The sequence below is a fragment of the Canis lupus genome, chromosome 17, assembly GCF_003254725.2.
Source record: "Canis lupus dingo isolate Sandy chromosome 17, ASM325472v2, whole genome shotgun sequence".
NCBI lineage: Eukaryota > Metazoa > Chordata > Mammalia > Carnivora > Canidae > Canis > Canis lupus.
Window position 1 is genome coordinate 36,000,194 of NC_064259.1, and position 27,876 is coordinate 36,028,069.

At 45.8% G+C, this 27,876-nt stretch overlaps 1 pseudogene; it reads right to left on the minus strand.

Moving 5' to 3' along the window:
• LOC112664415 (NADH dehydrogenase [ubiquinone] 1 alpha subcomplex subunit 1-like) overlaps positions 1-27,876 on the minus strand; it is a 273,634-nt pseudogene that overhangs the window by 100,453 nt on the left and 145,305 nt on the right.

Consider the following 27,876-nt stretch of genomic DNA (forward strand, 5'->3'; position numbering starts at 1 on the left):
AACACAGCCTTCCCAACAAATCCTCAAACTTACCAGTCTCAACAAACTTTGCATTGACTGATGCTCTTGTCAACTAGAAATGATACAGATGGGGAAATGAATGACATTTCCATTCTTAAGTATTTACCTGATGTCCCACCCTGTTTGCCTTGAGAGAGTGGCTGTTTGCAGAGTTATTGGAATGTGTGGAACAGTTTGCTGGGAATGCCAGCTCAGGCCTTCCAGAACTAACCCTCCAAATGAATTGCAGAGGACAAAGACCTTGAGTTCTGTTTTTCTGCAGAGTTGACTCATATGTGTGTGTGTTCATAACATTTAAAGAAGTAATGTGCCTGGAGAACAGGAAGGGAGCTGCTTTACAAGCAAAGATAAGATGTGATTAGAGTATGAGGTTGATCAGATAAAGATACCACACACATAATTTGGATTTTAGCCGGTTCTTTAATTTATTCTGAAAGGAAAAGGAGGGGAGAAAGATGGGGACGAAGAGCGTTAGAAATTGGCTTCCCACGAGCTGCCTCTTTTAGACACACTTTGTGGTTTGTTTCGATCCCATCTTTAAAAAGAAGTGGCCATTCGTTTCCTCTTCTCGGCCTCCCTGTCCTCCCCTTCATCCTTCTTCTAAGAAGTCTGGTGGAAACTTCCTTAAAAGTCCTATCTATGTGCACCACCCTATCTTAGAAGACTTGCAACATTTATTCTCAATGTCCTCGGTTTACCTTCCAATGGAAGTATTACTGGAAAGAGATTCCACAGCATTCGACTAAGAGTCACAAATATTGTAGGTATAAATAGCAAGGAGTGGGAGAGTCACCCCGAGACTGGGTCTCCATTGAGTCTTTAGGAATCCAAAAGATGTGCCATCATCTGTTACAATGTTGGTGAGACCCCATCACCACTGGGCACAGAGGGGGTTTCTTTTTTCCCTCTAACCACTTCAAAGCACATTATGGATCTTGTGGGTCTTTTTTTTTTTAATTAAGTTTTTAATTTTAATTCCAGTGTAGTTAACATACAGTGTAATATTAGTTTCAGGTGTACAATATAACGATTCAGAAATTCCATCCATCATCCAGTACTCATCACGACAAGCACACTCCTTGATCCCATCACCTATTTCACTCCTCCCCTCTCCCCCATCTCTGGTAACCATGAGTTTATTCTCTATATTGTTAAGAGTCTGTTTATTGGTTTTTCTCTGCCTCTTTTTCCCCCTTAACTCATTTGTTTTGTTTCTTAAATTCCACATATGAGGAGATCATATGGTATTCATCTTTCTCTGACTGACTTATTTTGCTTAGCATTATACTCTCTAGCTTCATGTCATTGGAAATGGCAAGATTTCATTCTTTCTCATGGCTGAATAATATCCTGTTGTATATATATACCACATCTTCTTTATCCATTTATCTATCGATAGACACTTGGCTACTATAGATGATGCTGCTATAAATATCGGGGTGTGCATATCCCTTTGAATCAGATCTGGTGTTTTGACAACACCTTCATGGGGCTTGAAAGCCAAAAAGTCTTATATCTTCATTTAATAGTTAAGGAAATCACAGGGCAGAGGTTGAATGACACTTGCAGGTGGAAAGCCTGTGCTAGAATCCGGGTTTTCTTTGTTCCAGTTGGTTCCCTCTCCTTGTTCTCATTGATCACAAAATATTTTTAGACAATCCACTGGCAGGGACAGTATTTGTAAACAAAACAGCTGTCAGCCACCTGCTTGGAGAGAGAAAGGTAGCACCTCGAATATTGCCAATCTATCTTAAGGCTCGCTCTGAGGCCAGGACCTCAGATGTCCGTTGACTTCCATTCCAAGACCTTGGAGGTTACAACCAGATGGAAATGGAGAAGAGGACCAGAGTCCACAGGGAAATGAAGGATGGAAAGTTTCTAATTAGAAACAACTTGGACTTTGGTTGGATTATTCTTCTTGTCTCAGAAACCTTCCACAGAATGACTTCCCTCCCTCCATTGTCTTTGTATGTTTTGCTATTTTTGAATTGGCATATTTACACATTTTAAATTTTTCTTTTTTGTCAAATAAAGTAAAGCAATTTTGAGTGGCCAAATATCTCCTGAAGCAGATCTTGAGAAGCAGAATAATGAGGTTTTCAATCATGCACATGACTGACAATTAGCTAATAAAAATCCTTTTTCCCCCCTATTTCCTCAACAGTCAGTTCTCAGAAAAACAATCATTTACTGTACATACCCTATTTACCAGCAAGGTTAAAAGTTCAGGCAAAGAAAGACATCAAAATATTTACATTAAAGCAAATCAGTGTTTCTATACCGTGTCTGGCTCTGCAGATTCAGGATCGAGCCCTGTCACGCTTTGGAGAGCACAGGAAGCTCTGGAAGGCTGGCCCTACGCTTCTCAGGCTCTTTCTCTTGAAGACTGTTTTCTTTTTCTGAGACTGCTGTCTTGGCTACCCCTGCTTTTTAGAGCTTTCCTTTCTTTTGATGTTTTACGCATTATAGCTTGGGTCTTTAGGACACCACCAGAATGTTTTTACTGATGGCATGTTTCTATTATTTCCTTGATACATTTATTTGTTTTCTATCCTCAACTTTTACGGGTTAAGATAAGGAGGATAAGGATAATAGTCACCATTACTGAATCTGTCCTTTGTGCTTTCATACAGTATTGCAAATATCCTCTTGCATCCATTTGGTAAATTTGGAAACTGAAGTTCAGGGACCCAAGAGCTTGCTGGAGACCATGCAGGCCAGAATTGGGGCACATCTGACTGGGTTCTTTTATTTCTGGAGGCTCCATTGCTCTGACCCTAAAGGAAGGGCCCCAGCACTGACCATGTCTTTAGAAATATTTTCTCCTGGGTCACTCTTGTCTCAAGAAGAGACAGGTCAAAGAAAGGCAGATGGTCTTTACCTAACACGAACAGCGCCCTCCCCGAGGAATGACACATGAGGGCTGGAGCGGAGGCCACGTGAGCAGCAGGCCAGGTACCCATGCTCTGGGGACCAGTGAGCCACCCTCACCTGTTGTCAGCATTCTGCCACCCAGCAGATACCTGTAGAGCTCTGGCTGTCACTGAGACAAGGACCCCAGCATCATTGGCCTTGGCCATCTGGGCAAGACAAGGTATTGCTATAGGTGCCAGTAGGAGACACTGCGTTGGAAGCAGCTCATCTGTCCACCAGCACGGACCCCAGAGGTGAAACGTGGAGCCCAAAGCACTCCTCAACTGCCCCTATGTCAGCAAGCAGGGCAGAAGGAAGGGGCTTCTGTTCACATGATTCTGCCCCGGGCCCATCCTTTCTGGGGTCCTGCCCCACCCCAGTAACTAGCTGGGTATGAACTGCCCAGCTTAGTCCTGTCCTCAGGGGCTCCAGGCATGAGTGGTTCAGAGCCGGCACTCACCAGGCCCAGATGGTATCCCCGTTCCACCCACCCCCTGTGGGAATGGGGTCCCCTTGCGGGGGGCACAGGCCTCCCCTTCTACTAGTGTCATGAAGCTCTATGTGGGTCTGAAGAGACCCTGCCAATCACTGCTGGGGGCACACATATTTGCTGTTCCTCACATGCTCAAGAAGCACACACCTCACACCCACTGCACACACAAACACACCTACCCACAACCTGCACACATCCCAGACACTCACATACCTATCTGCACACACCAGGGACACCCACAGGTATACACATGTGCTCCACAGGTGTACACACACATCATAGACTCCCCCCCCCACAACCCACTCCTCACGTGCACACTGCACAGATACCCACCACACACACCCCTGCAGATATGCAGGTGCTCATGTACTACAGACACCCACAGCCAGTCACACATGACACACACATACCACACATGCACACAGTGAACACACACAAACACGAGTATAGACAACCTACACCCAGACCACGCATGTGCTATACCTACAACCAGTCACATACACACCACACGTGTACTTACCATATGCACCATACACAGCAAGACACATACTCAACAACCCACACCACACTCACATGCACACACCCACATGGCAGACACACGTACAAGAGATGGCCATGCTCACATCCACGCCCTACAGACACATAAGCACACATACACACACACCATAGATACACATACCACATATATACATCCCCCACATGCACACATGCACCCCCACACAATACTCACACGACCATACCACACACCCCCTTATTACACACACACGTGCGTGTGCACACACTCATTCTCACACCCCCGTTATTGACTCTGATAATTCTAGGGCAGCCTGCCAGAACCATAGATGAACTGCCAAACACCTGTACTTCTCAAAGAGATAGATGACAGGTATGTGGAGGAGTTACTGTTTGTGAAGTAACTTCTTGAGGAAATAAAAATGCAGATACAAGGTAACCTAACAGAGCTGTGTTCTGCTGCCTCTAGAGGTTCCAAAAATAAAAATAATGGAATAAGGATTGTTAAAGGGCTGCCGGTGGAATACCAGTAGTTTGGGATGATACATTTCCCTCCTTTTTGCTCTTCTTCTTCAAATGGCAGCAACCACTCCTGCTACTGCTGTATCTCTTTTCATCTCCTTCTCCATCCCACTGACTCTCAAACAGCCTCCCTGTTAGCTGGGACCCTTGGGCACCTCTGACTGATTCCTTCCGGATCCCCCAACTAGCTTCTCAGAAGAGCAAAGACCAAATTCACTTCACCAACATTTACTCACCACCTACGTAAGGCAGGCATATGTTGGGCTTTGGAGGTAAAAGGTGTTACCACAGAGCTCTGACCTCAAGGGGCCCAGAGAGCAAAGCTAGCAGCTGTGCTCACCAGTCTTCTGGGATCTTGTCAAATGCAGATTCTGGTGCCAGGGGGGCCGGGGGCGGGGGGCTCTACCTTTTTGACCCTCCAACCGCACTTTGCGTAGTAGACAGTTTTCAGAAACAAAGTCTGCCCACATCCCGGCGCCTCTTGCAAGGACCCTCACATGATTGTGGCACAGGCCAATGCCAACAGGACCAGTGTTTACAGAGAGGTAGGGGCTCAGGTGACCACATCTGCCCGCAGTTGTGCTGTAGCCATAAAGGGGACCCTGGGACTAGGCGTGGATCACTTGACTTCCAGTCGCCCTCTGTTTTCAGTTATGCTCTGGTGCTTTCTTCCAATTGTCCCTTACAGGTCACACTCCTTTTTAAGGGAAAATGGCTTAGCTTTTACATATTTATAAAATATGGAGAAGCAGCATGGTAGGAGAGTGGGGGGGGACCAGACCACTCTGGATTTAAATCCAGGATGCACTAATTTTATGATTTGGAGCAAATGGAAACTCAGTTTTCTTTTCTTTTGTTTTTTATTGGGGTTCAATTTGCCAACATATAGCATAACACCCAGTGCTCATCCCATCAAGTGCCCCCCTCAGTGCCTGTCACCCAGTCACCTCCTCCCCCCGCCCACCTCCCTTTCCACCATCCCTTGTTTGTTTCCCAGGAAACTCAGTTTTCTTAACCAAAACCAAAGAACAATCATCCCATCTCTGGAGCCTGTTACTGGGACTGGAAATATAGCTGACCCCATGGGTTTGAATGGAGCAGGTCCACTTATACGTGGACTTTCTGTGGTACACTACTGCAATGTGTTTTCCCTTCTTTATAATTATCCCAATAAGATTTTTTTCTCTAGTTTACTTTATAGGAAGAACACAGTGTATAATACATGTAATATATAAAGGATGTGTGAATCCACTGTCATGTTATCGGAAACACTTCTGGTCAATAGCAGTCTATTAGTAAAGTTCGGGGAGTGGCAAAGCTAGACCCAGATTTTCGATTGTGTGTGTGTGTGGGGGGGAGTTGGGGCCCCTAACCCCCATTTGGTTCAAGAGTCAACTGTAATATGTGAACCATCAAAAGTTGTGTCCTAAGCAAATGAAATCCTCAGATGGTAGCTGGAATTATTCTAAAGACACATTTATTAACCCATATACTTATATCACTGGAAATGCAGTACCTGTAGATTTGGGGAAAGTGAGGCAGGGATACTAGGCTGAAGGAGTCGCCTTCCAGTCATGAGGACTCAGAATGGCTTTTGAGGTCCTGCTAAGTTATGTAAAAAGGGAGACAGAGCCATGATTACAGAAGTGAGAGCATAAGGCATAGGCAGATCTTTAAGGGGTGACCCAAAACTCATTATTTGGGGACATCGGTCCTCCCTGGACACCCATGAGTCAAAGCTAGACATTCCCCAGGTTGACTCTCTTCTGCTGGATAAAAGCAAAAGTGACTCAAAAGTATCTCAGTACTGACAAGAAGACATTTAGATCCAGAAATCTCGAGTTGAACCATTTGTCAGAAAGCCTCAGCAGAGAGACAAGCATGTTGCAGCTTGCCCAGACTATGAAACCCTCACTGCTGTTGAAAACTGAATCAAAGAACCCAATGTGGGGATTCACGTGAAGGAAGCCAGGCCCAGCTGTTTTAATTATAGTGCCTTCCTGAGCCAGGTGCCCACACGTGGAGCAGGGCAGGAAAGTGGATTGCTTTCACTCAGTTTTTATGTCCCCTGGATGCGTGTCTCTTACTGGCACACCTGATGGAAAGGAACCATGTGGGCCAAGAAGCATGAGAAGGTAGCTACTTCACATCCATGTGTGATCACCTCAGCCTGGGCACGTGGACGGGGCCAGGTTTTGGCCGGGCTTGAAGTCTGTGCACCCTTAATTTCAGAGCCACTTGCAAACATCTTAGAGGTACTGGCGTGAAAGGGAGAGGATCTGGAAGGCCGGGAAATAACATCACCATTTTCCAGAGGAATGGGTTCTAAAAACTACAGAAGAGCAGACTCACTCTAATTTCCCAACAAACCCAGAAGAGGCATTTGACAAGGCTCTTAAGCATTTGGGAAGAAAGTGGTGGTCTCTAAGAGGCAACACGAGTTCTCTAAGAGAAAGTCATTCCATGCTAACCTCATTTCCTGTTTTGACGAGCTTCACCAGAACAGTCGATTAGGGGAATGCCCCAGAAAGTGTGTCTTGCTTTCAGTAAAGCATCTGAAAACCTCTCATTGTATCCTATGTACATAAGATACACAAGCTGGGCCAGTTGATGGTATAACCGGGCGAATTCACAGTGGTGGGGGTGACATTCCCAAAGAGGGCAGGCCATGGCATGCTGTTGGTCCTGCTACGCCTACTCCCATGCCCACTGCCAGAGATGACCAGGCTGGCCAAGCCATCCACTTGATCTCAACAGCTCAGACTAGCCAGTGTTTTCTCCCCACTGGCAGATGAGGTTTGAAATGATTTTCTGCAGCTCTACACAGAGAAGGTTGAAGGCTCCAAGGTGACAGGGCTTCTTCAGTTCCAGTCACATCCTTTAGAGGGAAGCAGGGATATTGCTTCCATGGAGGCCAACGGGGTCCTGTCCCACATTCCATTTTAAAACTGACTTGGAGGGATCCCTGGGTGGCGCAGCGGTTTAGCGCCTGCCTTTGGCCCAGGGCGCGATCCTGGAGATCCGGGATCGAGTCCCACATCAGGCTCCCGGTGCATGGAGCCTGCTTCTCCCTCTGCCTGTGTCTCTGCCTCTCTCTCTCTCTCTCTGTGTGACTATCATAAATAAATGAAAAAAAAAATTAAAAAAAAATAAATAAAATAAAACTAACTTGGAGGGAGACACTGATGGCACGTTGGTCACATGTGCAAATCACACAAACCTCTCAGGACAAAATGAACTCACACCATCAACTCACAAGAGTGAGAAGGCAGGAATGAAACGAGACAGGAGCAACGGTGAAGCCCAGGTTTTTCTGAAAAAACACAGTTCACTGGAAGAGTCCAAAATTCGATTCTAGCTATGCTGCTACATACTTGAATGTGACCAGAGATGACAAAGTAGAACATTTGAGAGTCTTCACCTTTACTTTTTAATTCTTTCCATAATACTGAACTCTTTCTTGGGGTGTTAGACAGGCACTAAAAATCCTTTCCCTACTTCTGATATGGCCTTGTTGTGAGGACAAAATAAGTCAGAGGTGGTAAAGTGCTTTGAAAAAGGGAAAGCTCTGAAATTCAAAATAGTATTATTATTTGTTGTAAGGTGCTTTCCCTCCAAAAAAAGAAAAAAAAAAAAAAAAAAAAAACCTCTGACAGCCTGTGAGTGATAAGCAGAAAATGATTCAGCTTTGGCTTCTGTTTCTCCAGCTGTAACCCCAGATTGGCTGAGCTTGCGGAGTGGCCCCAATGAGCCCATTTCAAATCGTGAACTCACAAAATTCCAAACTCCTCCTTTGGCCATCTGCTTTTCCAAAAGTTCTTCCTGGACAGTGCTTCCCACTGTCCTAAACTCTGGTAATTAAATCATCATTCAGACAGCTCCCTTTCCAGGGCTAGGGATGCAAAGATGCAAATCGAGTAAACAGCCAGAGTGAATGCCAAGTGACTTGGGTTAGAGTGCTGGACTTTTGTAGGTATTTTAAGTTCTTTCAGATCCTACCATGCAATCCTTGGAAAGCATGTCACTCTTGCTACTGCATATCCCTGGCTCAAAAGGTAAATGAAAAATACACTGCAGGCCAAACACAGGAGAGCAGGCCCTGGCCAAATTAACTTACTGAGATAACCACCTTACACTTCTCTTGCATTCAGTGTGATTTCACTTGGCAGTTACAGGCACCAGAGTTCACCTAGACAGAGCTGTGATGACACATGTGTTTTATATCTGCGCTGCCCAATATGCCAACCATAGCCACGTGTGGATACTATATTTAACTTAACTACAGTAAAAAGGAATTAAAAATGTAGTTCCTCAGTCACACAGCCATGTTTTAAGTTTTCATGAGACATGTGTAGCTAGTGGCTACCATATTGGACAATACAACCCCAGACCAACAGTTCTTAATCTTGGCTACATGATAGAATTACCTGGGGAGTCTCAAAAAAATACTAATGTCTGCCCTTGCATCCCAAATTCTGTTGTGATTGGTCCTAGGGGAGCCTGGGCATTGGATTTATTAAAATTCCTGGGTAATTCTAACGTCTGGCCAGAATTCAGAACCATTGCCCCAGCCGCCGAGAACTGTGTGTTCCATTCTTGTTTGTTCCTCTTGTTATCCTTGTGAACTAATTATCCTGAAAATACCACATGAGTAATTTCTGCTTCTCCCTGAGCCTGTGACTTCCACCTTTTCCAGGTCATAAATACCCTTAGTGGGTTAATTTCTGATAAATGGGCAGAGGGTATAATTTAGTTCTGCTCAAAAGCACAGGTGAGAGGAGATCTTCTTCCAAACAAGATCCCCTGGTTCTGGGATAGGGGGATGTGTCTTAAGGGGCTGACTTAAGTCTGTGTGAGCAACCCATGAGGCACATCCACAAACCCACAACTGGGCCTATGCTCCATGTACTCTCAGGGGCTTTGTCTCTGCTTCCCCATGACACATTTCTGTACTACCTCCTCCTCTTCTAGAACTCTGAGAAACAGATCCAGCTGAGAGGAGGGAAAAGAACCTCAGGGCAGGGTGAGATCTTTGGGATCATCCAGTCTTCTTGGTGTTCTGCAGAGGAAAGCAGCATCCAGAGAAGTTAGGTGATTCACCCAAGCAAGAGTTGGCAGAGCGAGGATGAGGGTCTCATACTCCAGATCATTGAGGACACATTTCTCTGCTACTTGGTTGCCTTTAATCTTCCAGGACCATATGCAAATGTAATTTAATTTAAGGACATTGATTAGCAAGTCAAAGCTTGGTTTCAGGTGAGAATCTGATTATTTAGACAACAGACAGTTTATGATCAACCTTTCCTGCTGGGTAGTATATTGACAGAGAGCCTGCGTCCTCACCTTAACTACTCCATTTACCTCCTCACACCATCAGAGGTAAATGGACTCACAATTTCCTCATCCACCAAACATTGGTTTGGATACCAGACTATTCAACATCACAGTGTCACTATGAGAAGTGATAAGGCAATGGATCCAGTCAATACATAACTATTGAGTAGAGTGTTAGGTGCTGGGATGGACTGGGAAATAAGATCGACTAGAATTTTCCTCCATAGAGCTAAAATTTGGAAGGCAAGTGAGAGGAACACAGCTAATTAATAAATGAACAAACAGGATATTGTTGCTATTGGCAAGTTCCATGAGGAAAATAAAATAGGGTCATGAAATAGAAATAGCGGGGGTAAGGGGTTGTCTCAGGACAGGTGGTCAGAGAGAGCCTCCCCGAGGAGGAGGCATTGCAGGACACACTGTACCATGCTCTAGAGATCAACCCTAGAGAGGGTTGAGATTATCATCGTGGTTGACTGAGAAATTAATTCTGAGAAGCATGAAACACCATCACTTTAAATCATTCGTGGACATCTGCTAAGCTTAAAAGTGAAGGCTGACAAAAGCGATGAAGGCAGCTACCAACGGCCTCTCTGACCAGGTCCCCAGGAGGACTGAGTTGTTCCATTAAGGGTTGGGGACGAGGGTAGTACTCCACTGAAGGAATGCTTTGACATTTACACCCATTCTATAGAATGTTTGGTTGCCATCCCAGAGGCTCAGATTTGAAGGGTGAATTGAAGAAACCAGGGCATGTACATGAAATGAGTAGGCTGTACATCCATGATGACTGCATGATGCCACCCTACACCTTGTGAGCAAAGCCCCAGCATTAGGCTAGAGGCACTGGGAAGACCAGGGTAGAGTTGGTCCTATCCAAATTATCTCTAGAACATGGCACACAGTATGCCCCAAAGAAACCTTGTGGAATGAAGAAATGAATGGGTGACTGATGGGAGGGGGCAGAGGAGGCAGCTGAGAAGACAGAGGCCTCTAGCAGAAAGCTCAAGGTTGGTGATGGTTTTGGGGTCACCATTTGCAGACCATGATCAGAATATGAGTGAAAAGAGAGTTCCAAATGTCTTCCAGGGTTTTCCTCAAATGTCACACGGGCCAATACTGACTCTAGAGAGGTCTTCTAGAGCTGTGGAAGAAAAAGGCAGGGCAAACAAGGCTGAGTAATAAGAGATTCAAGTTGAACGCTCTTCTAAAGATGTCATCGTGATCTGGGTGGTTACAGCAGGGTTTACCCGTGGTGCTATAGAAATTAATCTCAAATGCTATTTGTTTTCTTCCAGCTAATGCTTGAGTATAGCTAATAAGCAAACAATTCATTTTTCTTGAGTTTTGCTTTTAATGAAGGAAAAGGGATTAAGACACACAGGGACTGGTCAGATCAATAGGAAACTGGCTAGACGAGACTGTGACCACGACATCACAAACACATCATCGTGAATGTGGAGGCCCTTGGAGTCCACAGCAGTTAGGATCAGGCCCCAGGGGAAACCCTTCACCTGCACTCCAGCTGTGGGCAGCAGGTAGAGGCACTGGAGGGGGCCGAGTCCTGATTTTTCTGTGTCTGTGTCATTTTCGATCAACTGTGTCATACAGCTTCCTGTTTCATCTCCCAGTTATTCTGAAACAAAAACATGCATGAAAAACACAGGTCACTGCCAACCGCATTGAGAGACAGTCACTCCAGTACATGGAAACCGAAAAGGGAAAGACAGATCATAAATGCCACAGTAAGCTGGGGAATCAAATTTATCAGCATCTATTCAAATAGTGATAATCAACGAAAATTGCGGGTGGCAATGGGGAGGGGGGCAGGGCATTCGTTTAAAAATAATTCACAAGAGACTGAAAAGGCAGATGTTCCCAGAAGCCCACTACCTGTTTACTGAAAATTGAAGTTAGTTCTGACCGTCCGGGTCAGGTCTACTGCTGGAACACACTGAGGCTTTTCCCCTACATGTTTCTGTTGGTCTCCCTAAAGGGTCACACAGGACTTTCAGGACAACTCCGATGTTTGCCCAGGTGATGCACGAGCATCAGTCTCCAATGGTCCAAAGGGATGTGAGAGAGAATTGTAGAATTGTAGCCCAATGAGGATGGACCAGGAGGATGGTGGTTGAACTTCCACTCCCCTATTATTTCCCCATCTCAGGAGCATGAGCCTCCCAGGTACATGGAAGCATCGTGAACAGATGGGCTTCCACCAAGAAGCCTTAGTGAGGTGGAGGGAAGAAAAGAGAAGGGCAGCTCGTGATCAGATAAAGGAGTGGGGAGGGTGGCTGGCCAAACAAAAACCTTGACATGGCTCAGACAGCTCTAAGGACTATGGTTCTAATAAAAACAACTTTGCTACTTGAGACCAGTACGATGTGGCTCCCAAGCAGCACATTGTTTGTGGAAGCTTATTCTCAGTTCCCAAACAAGTGAAAGGATGATTCCAAAGACAGGCAGAGGTCCGGGTCAATTCAGAAATACAGACAGTGTCACCTCCCCCAAAGATGGTGGCCCTACAAGCCAGCTTTGTGCTTACATTTGTGGCTCAGACATGTGGGGGTGGAAGACAAGGCAGGAGACAGAAATGCCATGGGAGGGAGGTCAAACCTCACACCTGCCTACACTTTCCAGCCATCTTCTCTGACCAGGTAGTATTTATCATTGGTTAGAGAAGGAACAGGCTCTGCCTGTCTACTCAAAGCCCCCGTGGGTACTGCTGTCCCCTCCACATGAGACCTGCCCAAGATGCAACCCTGAGTTCACCAGGAAAACCAGCAGCCCCCTGCCCCTCCCCATTTCCTGACTTTTGTTAATGGCACAAAATTCTCTGTAAAAAGGGAGGAAGGGGCACATGATTTTGGAACAACCCCATCCTCCCCCTAGAGACTCATTCACAATGCACATACAAACGACCCTGAGAATTTAGGAAATAAAGAAAGCTGTTGAAATTCATTTATTGTGTGCTTCCCAAACATATCTGGAGCAGAACCCTTTTCACACTAGCAGCCTTTGCCAGCGGGGTTCTGCTGAGTGGCAGAGGTCAAAGCTTCTCTTACCCACTCATTGTTCCTGCTGTCCCGACATTTCACATGGCAGTTGTGATAGTCTGTATTTATTTCTTGAGACTCTGTATTGTTTTTCCTTATATCTTTCCCCTAAACCTTCTGTTCAAGTGAGTTAGCTGATTCCCATCAACCCCTGCAGCCTTAGTTTTTTCCTCAGAAGCCCTATTTGCCCGTGGCAGTCGGGCTTTCTGAGAGGTGATAAATTTGGCTCTGTGGTTATCTAACATTCTAAGAAGAATGCTGCCCAGATGAGTCTGCTGGGAAAACCAGCTTCCTGATTTGTGTCCTATGAGCTAGCATTTTCTAACGTGACTTAAAGTCTGGAAACTGGACACAAGATGTCTTATGTGGTGCCTCTCTGGGTGGGCAAAGAGAAACAGGAACGAAGAAATGCATCAGTGATGGGCGTGGGTACAAGGGAAAACCTGGTTCCTTTAGTTTCACCATTGAAATAGAGAGGTGGCTAAGGAACTTGCACTCTCTTCCAGTGATTCCCCACTTTTGAGGGATTAAAAAAAAAAAAGTACAACAGCCAGGCAGATGTTAGCAACAAACACTCAACCACGCAGGTCTTGACCTATATCACAAAGAGTGAGACATGGCCGGACCTTAAGGATCATCTGGTCAACCTTCATTGTACAAGCACCCACATGGAGGAATTCAGCAATCTTCCTAAGGTCACACTGGAAGCTGACACCACTGGGACTGAGACCTGGGGTCCCTCCTACTTAGATTCCCAATTCCAGCTTCCCCTATAAGACCTGAGCTAGCTCATTTAGGAGCTTTTGCATGGATAAGTAAAATCCATAATGACTCCATTTTGGCCTGGCTGTCTAGCTATCACTGAAAAAACTGAAGATAACCCATTCAGGAACTTTAAAAGATTTGTCCCTCATTCAGAGCCAATCATACATTTGGCTTCCCGTTTGCTGGCATCCACTGGGAGTGGGTGGAAACTGTCAGCCCGGTGTTGGACAGTCCCAGAGGAGCTTCAGGTCACATGTTACCCCTTTGCTCTTACTCCCCGTTTGGCTGAATTACACTATTCCTGACCATCTCTAATATGCAAGGGGCCCCAATTAGTTCTCCCCATTGTGTACACAACTTCCCTCTCCCTCAGATCCAAAGGATGGCCTCAGGGTCAGACACATCACACTGCAAATACAAACCCTCATCAGGGACTTGATTTTCTGGATGTTCCCTGAGCTAGCTCCCCAACCTTGCCCTTTCTGCTCCTAATGGCAGAGGAACAGCTCTAGACATGGGAAACTGAGAAGGAGTGACAAAACAGTAGCTCAGACACCCACTCCCAGACTGGATGGTTCCCTGGATGGCTTCACCCAGGCCTCTTTCTCAGGCAGTAAGTATGAGGGCACAGGGCTGGGGAAGCAAAGCCATAGACTTCAACTGGCTGTAACATCCACGGCACTGCCAATCCCTCACTGCTGAAAGGCCAGACCAGTGCCCCCAGTCACCAATGTGTAAAACGCATTATTCTACACTGAAGTCTTTTCAACGCTTGGGAAAATGACAAGCCAGGCACTCACATCCTGTTCATGCTGACTCACGGTGGATTCTGACAGTGTTGGGAGCCAACTTTTTAAGATTTCGAAACAGCTGCCCAGGGGGATAGGATGTATTCAACAGCACCAAGGTGTCCAGCTCTCAGAAGCCCACTGTTTTTATTTTTCAAGAAGTTAAAACTGAGAGGGCACGGCCAGGAAGCGTTCGTTGCTTATCACAGACTAATTTCAGAGATAAGTGATATGGGTCCCTTGTGTAAATTATTAGGGTTCTATGCTGCCAGACGCATCAGGGCAGGGGAGAGAGAAATCTACTCTTGAGGGGCCCCCCTTCCCTTGTTTCTGAGGGGGGCTCCCATTTCTCAAGCTAAAGCCACGTAACTCTGAGCAGACTTAGAGCCTTTCCTGAGGGGATCTCCCTTGAGCAGCAGTTTTCGCAAAGTGTTCCACACATCATTACAGACCTACATGTGGTTCAGAAACACTCCGTGTCCCTCAAAACCCCTGTCAGCAGAGCATGAGCCTATCCCAGGGCGGCCCCAGAACACACCCAGATTCTCTTGGCCATCACTTATCGAGCACATTCCATATGCCAGACACCATCCCAGAAGTGCTCTCTCCCTTTGGCATGACATCGGCCTCTCAGGTTGGTGCCATGAGGCTCATCCCTCCCACCTGGAAGGCCAGGGAGGGCACCACAACTAGTTAGTAAAGAGTGGCACCCGGATTCCCACCTAGCATCCTGATCAAGATGTTCTGGCCCTCTTCTGAGAGGAACAGGAGCTCACAGGTGATTCACATACCTTGTCCCTCTGTGGATCCTGGGAGTTTGTCCACCCTCTGGTACAGAGAGGTGCCTATTAAACATCTCCCCCCAACTCATACCAAAGGTGGGAAGAGAGACCAGAGCGGGCAACCCAAGGATGGCCCTCACTGGATTATTGCCTGTGGCAGTCAGGCCATCGCCCCCTCACCCTGGCCACTTTCTCTAGCCTTAACATAAAACCCACTTTTCAAAGAATTAAACCTCAAAACACTTTTAGCAGACCTATAGTCCGGTTAGCACTGTGAAAACTCCAAATTACAGGTAAAGTTGTCTAGTTACCGAGGGATGCAAAGTTCTGAAGGGCTGGATTTCCCGCTATGGCTCAGCTGTGCAGGGCACATGAAGGGACCAGGTACTAGAGGGAAGATGGATGCAACCAGCACGTTCCATCAGATGCGGCCCTTTAGGTATTGTAATCACCCATGGCCTATGGCCCTCACCAGGGCTTCTCAACACTGGCCTCTGAGCCAGCAGCATCACACCACATGAGAATGTGTCAGAAATACAAATTCCCAGGCCCTTTCTCAGATCTTCTAGACTGGAAATGCTGGCCGTGGCGCCCAGGAATGTCTGTTTTCATAAGCCCCCGGGTGGGTCAGGTGCACACCCAAGAATCACCAGTGGTGACTGAAGTTCAGAAGACCCAGTGAAGCTCTCGGACATGGGGCCATGGGCTTGGTCCCTGGTGACTGTGGGTCACCACAGGTTGACCACATACTGATGTTCTCTGTTTAGTTAACTGTTTGCAAGTCCCTCACCAGATGGTTCTCTCCTGAGGTCCCCACAGTGGCAGGAAAGAGCCAGCAGAGGCCATCTGAGACTTTCAACAAGTTCTCGGGGTGACTTGGGGAGAAATGTTGACATGATGGGTCTCTTAATCTCTTTTTCTGGATGCTGCTCATCTGCACAGCATGGGCTGAGCACTGTGGGATACTAAATCGGCTTGAGTCACTGCCCCGGCTCATCCTTTTCTCTTCCAGCCAACCTGCCCGCTCCCTGACCTGCCCTGACATCTGGGGATATTTCTCCCCAATAAAAGAGTAGGAGCTGTTTTCACCAGCTTGACCCTCCTCACCACCACCCTGGAAGGAGAAGTGGGGGCAAAGCCCACTGTGCTTCCGAGCTCTGCTCACGCCGACAACACGCTGGTGGTGGGCACCTGCACCAGGCCCACGGGCGGACAGGTAGGCGGCAACATACAACCAGCTACCCTTCCCCCAAAAAAAACATTAAAAAGGTTTATTATTTTAAAAAAAACTAACCTCATACAGGAAGTAAGAAAAGAAGAAGAAAGAGGAGGAGGAGGAGGAAGACAAACCCAGGCTACGACACTGAAAGTGGCAGAGATGGAGGTGCACACAGATACCACGACATTCCTCAGTTTCCACTGTCCCCATAGTAGGGGCGGTGGGAAAGGGCAGGGGGGACCCCGAGGAGGGGGAGGTGAGGACTTACAAGGCTGGAGGCGGCAGAGTAAAGAAAGGGACTATGAGTCACGCCGAGGCACAGCCTCGCCAGACGCAGGGCAGGGCATGCGGTGGGACCACGTCCCATTCAGGGCCCTCTCTGCAGGTGTGGCCACGCCAGCCAGACTTGGAGGAGACACCTAAAATGGAAACTGCCATTCGAGATTGTCCCACGCACCGGCTGCCTCTCCTGTCCCACGCTCTGCCCTCCTGTGTGTTTCAGGTGAAGACACAGGAGTTGCCAGGTCACGAGCAACTCCCCGCACGCCCCCTCCCAAGGTGCAAGCCTGGCAGCAGCCAGCTAGAGAGGCGCCCCCACGCCGGGCCCTACCTGCAGCCCTTCTGGACCGCAAGCCCGAACTGGCCTGACCTGCTTTGGTTCCATGGACACTGACTCGAGGCCACTCCAAGTCAGGCAGCAGGAGGCAGGCCAGATGCTTAACCCAGAGTCACCGGCCCTCGCCGAAACGTAGCCCAAGTGGATTTTTAAAAAGAGGGGTATGGGACTCACAGTATCCACTCAAGGATTAGAAGGAGGAAAACCAGAGACACTAAAGAACATTTCCTCTTTCACAGCACCAGACAGTAGGAGAACAGGAAATAGGAGCCCTCCCTCCCCGTGATCAAAAATAAATACAAACACTGTAAAATATGCACGCGTTGAAAAGATATCAATCAAGAGGATTTCAAGTCATTGCTATCGCTGTCAAAGAAAGCCCTTGGTCTTAAAAAAAAAAAAAGAAGAAGAAGAAAGAAAGAAAAGAAAAAGAAAGACAGAAAGAAAGAAAAAGAAAAAACTGTACAACAAAATCTCAAAATAGAACCAAAACCTGCAAATCATCCTCAAGAGTGTATTAGGAACCCATGTCTTAGCAGGCTGTTGAAAGGTTAATAATTTTCCTACCGAAACTGAATGTGGGTTGTGAAAGAACATTAAAATGAAGAAAATTTCCCCGTGGCTGCTATTTTATTATCACCAAAGCCATCAAGTTTCAGTTTGAGTTATTTGTATTTATTTGTGAAAACAAAGATTAGATAAGTAGAAACATAAACCTCATCCTAATTATTGCCCAGGAGTATCTGATTTTTAAGACAAAAAAATAAGACCACCCCCCCACCACACACACACACAATCGAGGCAGAAGTCAAAACAACGGAGATCAGAGACTGTACTGCTGTCTCCTTTTATCACTTGAAAAAATGTATTGTCTCGTGTCAAACATTAACATTTCTGTACAGTCTGAGAAGATAATTTGAGAGTCTGTGTGTCCAACTGATGGCTGAAATTTTTCTCAACTGCATGCTCGGGTAGAGAGCTTTTTTTAAATTACAAACAGTGATTTTTGTTTGACTCTTGCAAAAAAAAAAAAAAAAAGGAGTAAGAGCCACACCATTTAATGTTGCAGGCCTGAAACAATGCCATTTAAGTGCTGCCTTCAAAGATCAAATTCTCAGCTTTGAGACATTTATGACCAGGTGGAGCCTGGATGAGACATGGGGTCTAGGGGCAAAAGCTAGATTTCAATTCAGATGTGTGTCTCAGATGCCAGGTGAGCAAGCTTTGTTTTCTGGGGTTTTAAAAGAAATTCACTAGATGAAATGGTTAAATCAAAATCTATGGGTGAGCAAAAACTTCTCTTCACATACTTCCAGCACAACATAAACATCAGAATGAAAAAAAAAAATAACATGCAAAAAGACCTTCAGTGGTCTCACATCACCGAACAAACTGTTTTTCTACCTATTTTGTGTTGCTGGCTTTTGTTATCAGCCCAATCGGCAAATTGTGGCCAATTTTGTCATGGTTTAAGCAGACATTTTGTTCCCAAACTGCTTTCAACATTTGAGCTACCAAATACAGTTTATGAGAAATTGAACAAGCCACAATACAAACAGAAAAGGTATCTATTCTTGCTAAATTAACCCCTTTTAAGGTTAAAATGACACACACATAAAAGATTAAAAAAAAAAAAAAGAATTCTAGTAAATCCAAATTTGAAACAACCAAATCAGACTTTCCTGGAAAAAAAGAATAATTAATGATTAACCCACTGATTGGATTTTGAAACCAACTACATGACATTCCCTAATTCTGATCAGCATTACACCATAAACTTGCTTTTAATGAGGCAACATGTCATTTTTATTTTACACACACACACATCAAATATTGTCTGAATATGCAGAGCAAAATCCTAAAGGAATCGATTGAATTTTGCTAAGGTAAAATAATCGGTTAAGCAGTTATTTACTACTGAAAATAAATGACGCCCACGTAGTTCATCTTATATATTAATATTGAAACCAAATGGCAGTCTTATACCACAAATCATTTCATAAAAAAAATAATGAAACTAGTTAAAATGAAAACATAGGGTTTTAATTTTATGAAACATTAAATATTGAGATCAAAATAATAGAAAACTGACTTGGCTTTTTAAATTTTGTTTTTGCTGATTTACAACAACAAATTGAAAATGAAAAAAGAATGAAAGAATCCTTGCTAAAAATTCGAGAATCACTACTTGGAAGAAAAGCAGAATGTCAGAGAGAAGACTGAAGAAAACTTCTGTTTGCAATCCTACCTCGTATTTGAAGGCACAGCAATATGTACACCATTTTTAGCCTTTTAAAATACCAGCATGCCCACACACCATCTCAGATTAAACCAAGGAGAAAATGACACATTCTGAAACCATTTTCTAAAGCTTCTTTTCCTGATAACACTCAGACGCTTACAATCAAATTAATGAGTTTCTAAAAAGCCCAAACAACTCTCCATAAAGAGACAGAACTGTTCACAACAGCCTGCAGACATTTCTAAATTTTTTCAGGCAATCCTGAGAGCATTAGTCCTGGCTATTTATATTTAGAAAAAGCTAAGCTGTTTGTAACATCTATATTAGAAAGAAATGCTACTCAGTGCTTTGGCTAATTAAATTGAGACACCATTGGAAAAACACCAGTAGATTGAGCCCCGGATCCCCCTCATTTCAAACAACTGAAAAGTTAGTTCACTCCTTTTCTCCACCTTCTTTGCACCCATTTGTATTCTCACAATCTCTTCAAACTTGAAAATTCTTTAAGTAGTAAAGAAAGGAAACACCCACAGCAGAAAGCAAGTCATTATTTCTTCTGAAAGTGGATTTCTTCCTAAATCATCGACCAACAAATAAACAGTAAAAAGAACTAAAAAGAAGAAATCACAAAACTCAGAAGGACACTGAGACTATATCCTGGCTGACAAAAGTTTAGCATGAGGAATTTTAAATCACTGGACACATTTGTGGACACTTTACAAGCTTCTTGGTGAGAGGCAGGCATTGCTTTTGGGGAGCTTGAACCCAGGACAGGATCAGGGTAATAATATCTTCTGGCAAGGTCATGGGTTACGTCGCTTCACTCCAGACCTAAAACATGTGATTCAGACTTGACACTTTATGTTTTTCTGTTCCAAGTCTTTCAGCGCTTGGTGCTTTAAAGCAAATAGCCTGGCTGAAGCAAGACGAGAGCATTTAAGAACAAACAAACCAAGATCCCTTGAGGGAACACGACAATTTAATTGGGACAGGGAATGAGAAGGCTGGGGTAAGCACCTGAATTTGTGACCTTCAGAGATTTTTCTGTCTGAGGAATTTACCCTAGAATCTCTGCCCTTACCCTCAGCCAGCATCATCGAATGCTCACAGGCAGGAAAAGCCTGACCTTAGCTAATACTTGCCCACTCTCTTTAAACCACACGCAGCCCCTGCCCCCGATGTCAGACCTGGGAAATGATGGCGATTTTAGTCATCTGGAAAGAGTGAAACATGACATGGTCCTGAAGCACTTTCTTCATGACGGCTGTCATTTTGACTCTGTTTTTACCACAACTAAAAAGGCCGTGCTCACGGAACAGATTCAGGTTCGCCCTCGACTCTCTCTGCAACCCGGGAATTTCTTAAGAGCGGAGGGGCACCGTATAGAAGCTTTCATTGGAGAAACAATCACAGCATTAAAGAAAGAAATCCCCCACTTTGCTTTTGCAAGTGGATAAATCAAAATGTGAACTCTTCCATATTAAAAATAGTTTGCAGCCTAATTACTGCACAGGCAATCAGCTAACCTGTTCTTCCTTTTTTTTTTTTCCTTTTCACAAAATGCATTTGTTAACAGCAAGATTTTAAAACACCCTTATGATCTCCAGAGGTATTCCCAAGTGGAAGTGAAATCATTACCCCCCCACCCCCATTTACTAGATAGACCTTTTATTTGAAGCCATCTATCATGTATGAAATGATGACACTTTGGTAAAGCAAACTGGCTTTGAGGGTTAGGGAAGGTTCAGCTGTAAAATTAGAACACCAGGCTTTTAATTTTTTTTTTTTTAAGTAAGTAATAGTTTTCCAGAATCTAGAAATAACTGCAACTGGGGGAAAGAAGAAGAAGAAGAAGAAGAAAAAGCTACACAGACAAGGATGAGAGAAGCCTGGTAACTCAGAACTCTTGACCTAGAAATAAGTGTCTCTCACATTTTATTTTCTATTTTTCACAAAGCAAACACAAATAGCTTTGAGTCACAAACTGAAATGTGTTACACGAGTAAGAAATCTAAAATATATTAAACACCATTGTCTCTAAGTGAACACAGAAACAGGAATTGCATGTCTTGCTGGTGTGAATCTAGTGCACCGTGTTGCTGGCACAGAGAGTGAACAAAAAGGCAGAACAGACCATCGAGAACAGGATAATTTTGGTCCTCAACTCAGGCTACAGCTAAAGAATTCTCCTCTGACAGGGTCTGTTAGCACAAGTAAAAAGCATTGTGGATACCCTTGGACTATGAAGAGCAGAGTATGTTTCTGAGTCTAAAACTTTTCATTGATGTTGGCTTAAAAGCTGTTTAATTAGCTGTAGGATGCCAACCAATCTTTTTATCAAAGCCAGCTGAAAACAAAACTGAGAGAAACAGCTTGTGGTTTCACAAAAATGTATTTACATGAATATATTTTAAAGGGAGTTCGATCATTAGGTACGATGTCATCTGTGATGTGTGGTGGATTTGACATTTAAAGATGTCAGGGGTTGTCAGATTTATCTCTAGTCTATACTTGGTTTAGAAGTCACCGCTTTTGTGAGCAGACCTTGTTTTGCTAAATTCCAGCCCAGAAATCTGAAAAGACTTAATGCTTATTTACTGCACACAAATCCTCCTCATGTCCTCTCACTTCCTTACCTAAGATCTACTAAACAGAAAGTGGAGCCTCGGGTGACAAGTGGAATATAAGCCCACTTTCACACCTCGTCACAAGGATGGTGACAGAGGCGAACAAACCACAGTGAACAGAGCACCCAGGGAGAGTTATTGATAAGCACAGTGTTTCCTGAAATAGAGAAGGGTCCGAGTCCTTTAGCCCACTTCTTCACGGAGACTTGTCTTGGAAAGAACATTCTGATAAGACGGGCTTTCCTTCCCTTCACACTTAAAATTGTCAACGGTGAGGAAAACCCAGAGCGACACCGAACGCTTTACCACGATTCTAGCTGCCTCGATAGAAGTCATATCAAAGGAGCCGAGCAAGATCTTGGATAAACACCCGCCCTCGGGTACCTTCAGCCAGGGCCAGGGGTCAGTAGGTTTGGTCTGTTGGTTTAGCAACCAAGAAGTGGTGCTTTACATTTTACCGAGAGGTAGGTAAGTGAATCACCACCACTTCACTATCACAAGAACGAGGTTTGGCGACTGTATCAGACACTCGTCCACTCCTTTCCGAATGTCACTTTCCATTTTGCCTCATCTTTTGGGAGTGGAAATTAAGCCCTAAGACAAACGAAGCCGAAGACAGGCTGTAGCAGCCCCAAGTGAAATCACCACACTGTAGCCAACACCACCCCTGAACCACAGAACCTCATGCAGGGGACTGTGCAGATCTCTCAGAAAGGGAAATGGTTGTTGGTATGATGTGACAAAAATGTATATTCAAATGGGAAACTCTGTTCCCTACCGCGCTTCCACCTTCATTCACACCCTGTGGACCTCAAGGGGTATCTTGGGATAGTGCAGCTGGCAACGTTGTTTTCAAAGGGTTACAGAAACAAATGTTTTCTAAAACTGCACTATTCATCAAGTTACTTTCTATAGTTTGTTTTAAAGAAAAGGGTTTCTCCCCAAACCCAACTCTTTCATTGTGAATCATTTTGTTAAAAAAAAAAAAAAAAAATGAAGCAGCAAACTTATTGTGATGACAGAAAAATTAAACAAGATGACAAAAAAAAAAATGGAGCATTAAAATCTGCCCACATAGGTTGCCGTTCAACCCCAGGAGAGCCAGGCCAGAGGAAATCCCCACCCGGGCTCTGACAGAGCAGCTAGAAAAGGAAGCAGCACAGGGGCCCCGGGGAACAGGCCGGGGACGGTAATGATTGTAACCTGTCCCCTGCTCTGCAACTGTCTTCTTCGTGGGAGAAGGCAACCTCGATTTATTCTATAAACCCAGAGCCCCTGGATTTCGTTTATTGGGAGCTCTCTTCTTGCCTGTGCCATGGCATTCATCTGAGAAGTCACAAAAACGAGGGCACGAAGAACAGGAAAGCTGCTCTCCGAGGAGGAGAAGTTTCTTTCTCCCTTGGGCGCCAGGGAGCTCCACTTCTAGATTCTGAAAGGGCCCGTTCTATCAGCTTCTTGGAGCACCAGGCTGAGGTTCGGAGCCAGCACACAGAGGTCCCAGGGACGGCTTTAGGGGCTGGTTTGGAGAAGGACAAGTAGAGAAAAAGAGTCACGATGCAGGGCCCCAGCACTTCTGATGGAACTGCTCCAGAATGGCCAGGCTAGCCTGCAAGCTAAAATGTGAAGTCTTCCATTTCAGCAAATCAGAGGGACTTCCCAGCTTGCCGGGACCTCCTGCCCACCTGCCCACGGCCACGGGCAGGGACAAGGAGCCAGTGAGGCAATGCGCGCTCTGCCTCCGTAGTTTCTCCCTCCGTGGCGGCCTTTGCTGTTGACACAGTCCCCACGGCGTCTGGGAGGCGACACCCCTCACAGAACCTTCTCTCTGCTGCTGCCCGTTGCTAGGGGATGAGCCCTAACGCTCCTCGTCGAGAACAACAGCAGCGATCCTCACTTGGCGAGTGAGTGAGCAAGCACCAACATTTCCGTTTGGTGGAAATAATCCTTAAAAACATCCTCATTTACATTTCCTCTCAGAAAGATGGCAACATCCGTCCCATTCTGAAATGTAGATTTTCTTCATCCGAACGAGCATTGGAGTTGATGCCTTCGGGATGGACCTCATGTCCCTATTGGATTTCTGTCCTCGCTCGCCAACCGCCTTGCCCTAGGTGACTGTGGGCTCTTAGAATACTTGGCTGTGATCTCACTCAGTTGTCAGCCTTTATTTACTTTTTTTTTTTCTTTCTTTCTTTTTTTTCTTGGAGAGAAACAAACCACATTGTCAAAGCATTTGAAAACACAAACCAAAGGAAACTTGCTTTCCAGGCTTTAGCAAATGGTATTTGCCCACAATTTACTTCCAAGAAGTAACTTGGAATCCCTTGCCGTTTTTCATTCGAATTCATTTAGAGGCACAGCATCATGATTGTACCAAGCATCTGGATTTGCTTTTTTGCCAGGGATAAGTGAAGAGCGTATTCTTGTCCTCAGACCCAGATTCACCTCGATTCTTGGGATGCGGTTTCCCCAACCTTATTATGTGCCTTTTGGGGAGGTGGCCAGAGTCTGGCCCCTGCTGACCACTGTGACTCAGGAGTTGGTGGAGATGGTGAGAGCTGTTCTCTCTCTAGCCGCTACCACCCCACATGTAATGGAAGTTCAAATGTCACTCTGTGGGTCGAGAGCACCTCCTTCTACTTCTCCTTGGGAGGATGGACCTTGTCACCAGGCAACCTGTAGGCATCTGGGCTTCAGGCCTCCCTTGTGTGGTTCCCAGGTCCCACGTGTCTAGACTGGCTCCTTCAGGCTCTTGGGGCAAGAGGGCAGGGCATCCCTGAGTCCCCTCCCAGAGCAGCTTTTGGTGCAGAGTTGGCACCAGGTGAGAATCCCCTGAATGGCTTATGAGTGGTGGATGGATGTAGCTGGTCAGGTAGCATGAGCTCAGGACCCAGCTGCAGTCGCGGGGTTGACACAAAATGACTGGCATAGTGAGATGAAGAAAGTTGCCAACTACCGTTTGCTGAGGTGCAGTCCTGGGTGTGCTGTGTCAATTAGAAAATTTCCCCCCACCCCACGCCCCACCCCGAGCCAGATGAAGAGCATCTGGCTTATTATCTTTGTTTAGAGAGAAGCAAGCTGGCAGAGGTATGGTTAACCTGCTGCAGATGCCAGTGGAGCCTTGGTCTTTGCGGGAACCATTCCGCAACCCACGGAGCCCCTTCCACAGAGGCTTTCGGTCTGTATCTCCATGTGTCTGGCTGGACTGAGGCTTCTCCGGGACAGACTCTGTGGCTGGCTGACCCTGCCTAGCCAGCACCAAGCCCCCTGGGCGGAGAAGCATGTGTCTCCCCCTGGGCGGAGGGCCCGTGTGAGAGAAGTGGCTCGCCATCTCCTGCACACGAGATCTTCTGGGGCAAAGAGGAAGCTGTGTTCAGTACTGGGTGTTTGAGTGTACGCTGAAAGCAAAACATCAGCGGGCCTGGAGAGAGCTCATCACTTCCACTACGCATGTTGGTGAGCCTCAGGCTTCCCTCTGTTAAAAAGACAGAGCACTTTATGGAGGGGCCTAGTCCACCTGCCCCATGGTGAGAATAGAGGATGGATCAGGCTTGTTCCATCGTGGTAGGGTGCACTCAGGAGAGGAGAGGGACTTGCTCCTGGAAAGTCATGAAGAGGACTCACTCAAGGGGGCAGGGTGGGAAGATGGCCCTGGTGGAAGCATCAGACTATACCTCTACCAGGCTCTCTAACCCTACCTTGCAATCAACATCATCCTGGGGGCTTGCCTTTTCATGGTCATCCCTGAATATGCATGTATTAACTCATTCTTTCATTTACCCATTCCACAGCCCGTCCAGGTGACTACTAGGACGCGCCAGGATGAAGCCTTTCACACCGAGGCAGACTCAAAAATCATCTCAAAAATTGCCCCGTTAACCATGTCAGCAGTACCTTGAAATAAAACAGAGAGGAAAAACTACACAAAGGTTGTTTATCCAATTAAATAACATTTATCTTTGGGGGTTTGTATGTGTATAATCTTCATAATCAAGGCTAGAACATGTTTGGCATACCTAATCTAATGTTCTGCTAAAAATTCTCATGGGCAGAGGTCGGGGCGCACATGAGGGGAGGGTGCCTGTCGGTAAAGCAGGAGGAACCGCTTCTCTATTCCACACCGCATCTATTCTCAGATACAATAACTTTGTGCCACATGCAGTCGGGTTGTGGTGGAGGAAACATAGGCTTTCATGCCAAGGAAGGGATCCAGGGTGTCTTTCATAGAGATGAGAAGCTTATTAGGTTGATCATTCCAATACCACTCTTATTTTCCCTTTGGGTTTGCAAAGTAGCTCCCCGCTCACAGGGGCTTTTGAAGATATGATTGCATCTGAACTTCAAAACTGCACAGAGAGGCAGGCAGGGCAAATGGACTCGGGCCTATTCATTTGTTTATTTAACTCATGCTGGTTTTTAGAGACAGAAGGACCCAGGGAAAAAGCGGCTTAGACAAATCACAATAAGAAGACTCAGGGCCAGGTCCCCTGACTCCCTACATCTGTGCACCATGGCCTCCCAGGGCCATACAGTGGTGCTGTTGGGTAATCTGGGCGGAGCTCTGGTCATGTAAAATACACGGAGGCCTAAGGGCAGAAGGAGAAGTGGGCACAGAATCTGGTTCAAGGTCAAGGTGCTGGTTCCTGGCGTTAGGTCTTGATTACCTCCAAGGTGCCATTCATGCATCTGGTCTGTTCCACAACAGATGTCCCTGGGCTGGGCACTGTGCTTGGCCTGCCGTGGGCATTCCACATGTGTGAACTGAATTCACCACTCCTGTGTGCTAAGTGGGACCCAAGATGGTGTATCCCTATGGATTTTAAAGACACACAGGTCGTGATCCCAGGTCAGGCTCCCCACAGGGAGCCTGCTTCTCCATCTGCCTATGTCTCTGACTCTCTCTATGTGTATCTCATGAATAAATAAATAAAATCTTTAAAAAAAAAAAGACACACCAAAATAATATCAATCACCATAAAGATTTGGAAATTATTAGCAGGCTAATTCACATGAATAAAAATCATACCATTTACACACACACACACACACAGGTAATCAGGTTTCTGGGCCCCCTCTCCCACAGTATCACAGTAGTACTGAACCAGACAAACTGGAAGCTGAGAGTGAAATACTTTGTATAGCAGGAATAGAAGGAAAGGGGAAAAGGACAGAACCTACTTTCCCTTCCCTGATAAAGGCAAGCCTGGGTCCAGCCCACTTTAGATTTCCTTTGTCCCTGAGTTTTCCCCCAGGGATCCCTCCCACCTGATGCCTGCTCCAACTCCTAAAATTACCTAGTGGTTCCTTTCCCGTCTGCCGCCACCCACCCCCTGCCGCCCCTGCTTCCCTCCTCCTGCCTCTGCCATTCCCTGGAAAGACTGGGGAGGTGGAGTGTGGGCACTGGGTCACTGAGCTCAGCCTCTGGACCAGTGGTTAGCACACTCCCAGAGGAGAGGCTCGGAGCATGTTCACAAAACCCTAACAGGGGGATTTCAGGTTTCATTTCAGGCCAAACTGTGGGGGTGGAGGTTAGGGAAGTGATGTTTGCAGATAGGCCCATTCCATCAGCAGACAAGACTTCTCCCAGCGGAACCCTTGGACTGTTTCTCCTTAACCAGGCTTCTCCTACTTGGAGGGAACAGATAACTACTGTCACCAGGAAGGCCAGTGGGCCCCAGGTGGCACCTCCTCTCAGACCACCCTGGGCATTGTGGCTTCTTTATTCCTTCCACCTGCTAGTGTTCTGATATACCTCACTCCTGGGGGTACCCTAACGCTGACCATGTATCGTCCACTTGGAGGAGTACAACCCTCTCCGAGTCACTTCCACAACTGAAAAAAATGATAAAATCATCGTTGTTTCTGTTGTTTGCTGCTTACCTTGGCCTTCTTTTCTTTCTGTAGACTAGTATAATAAGGAGTAGTTCCACTGTTAATTCATGTTCTTTTCTTTAAGAAAAAATATAAAAATAACTCTTTTCTTGT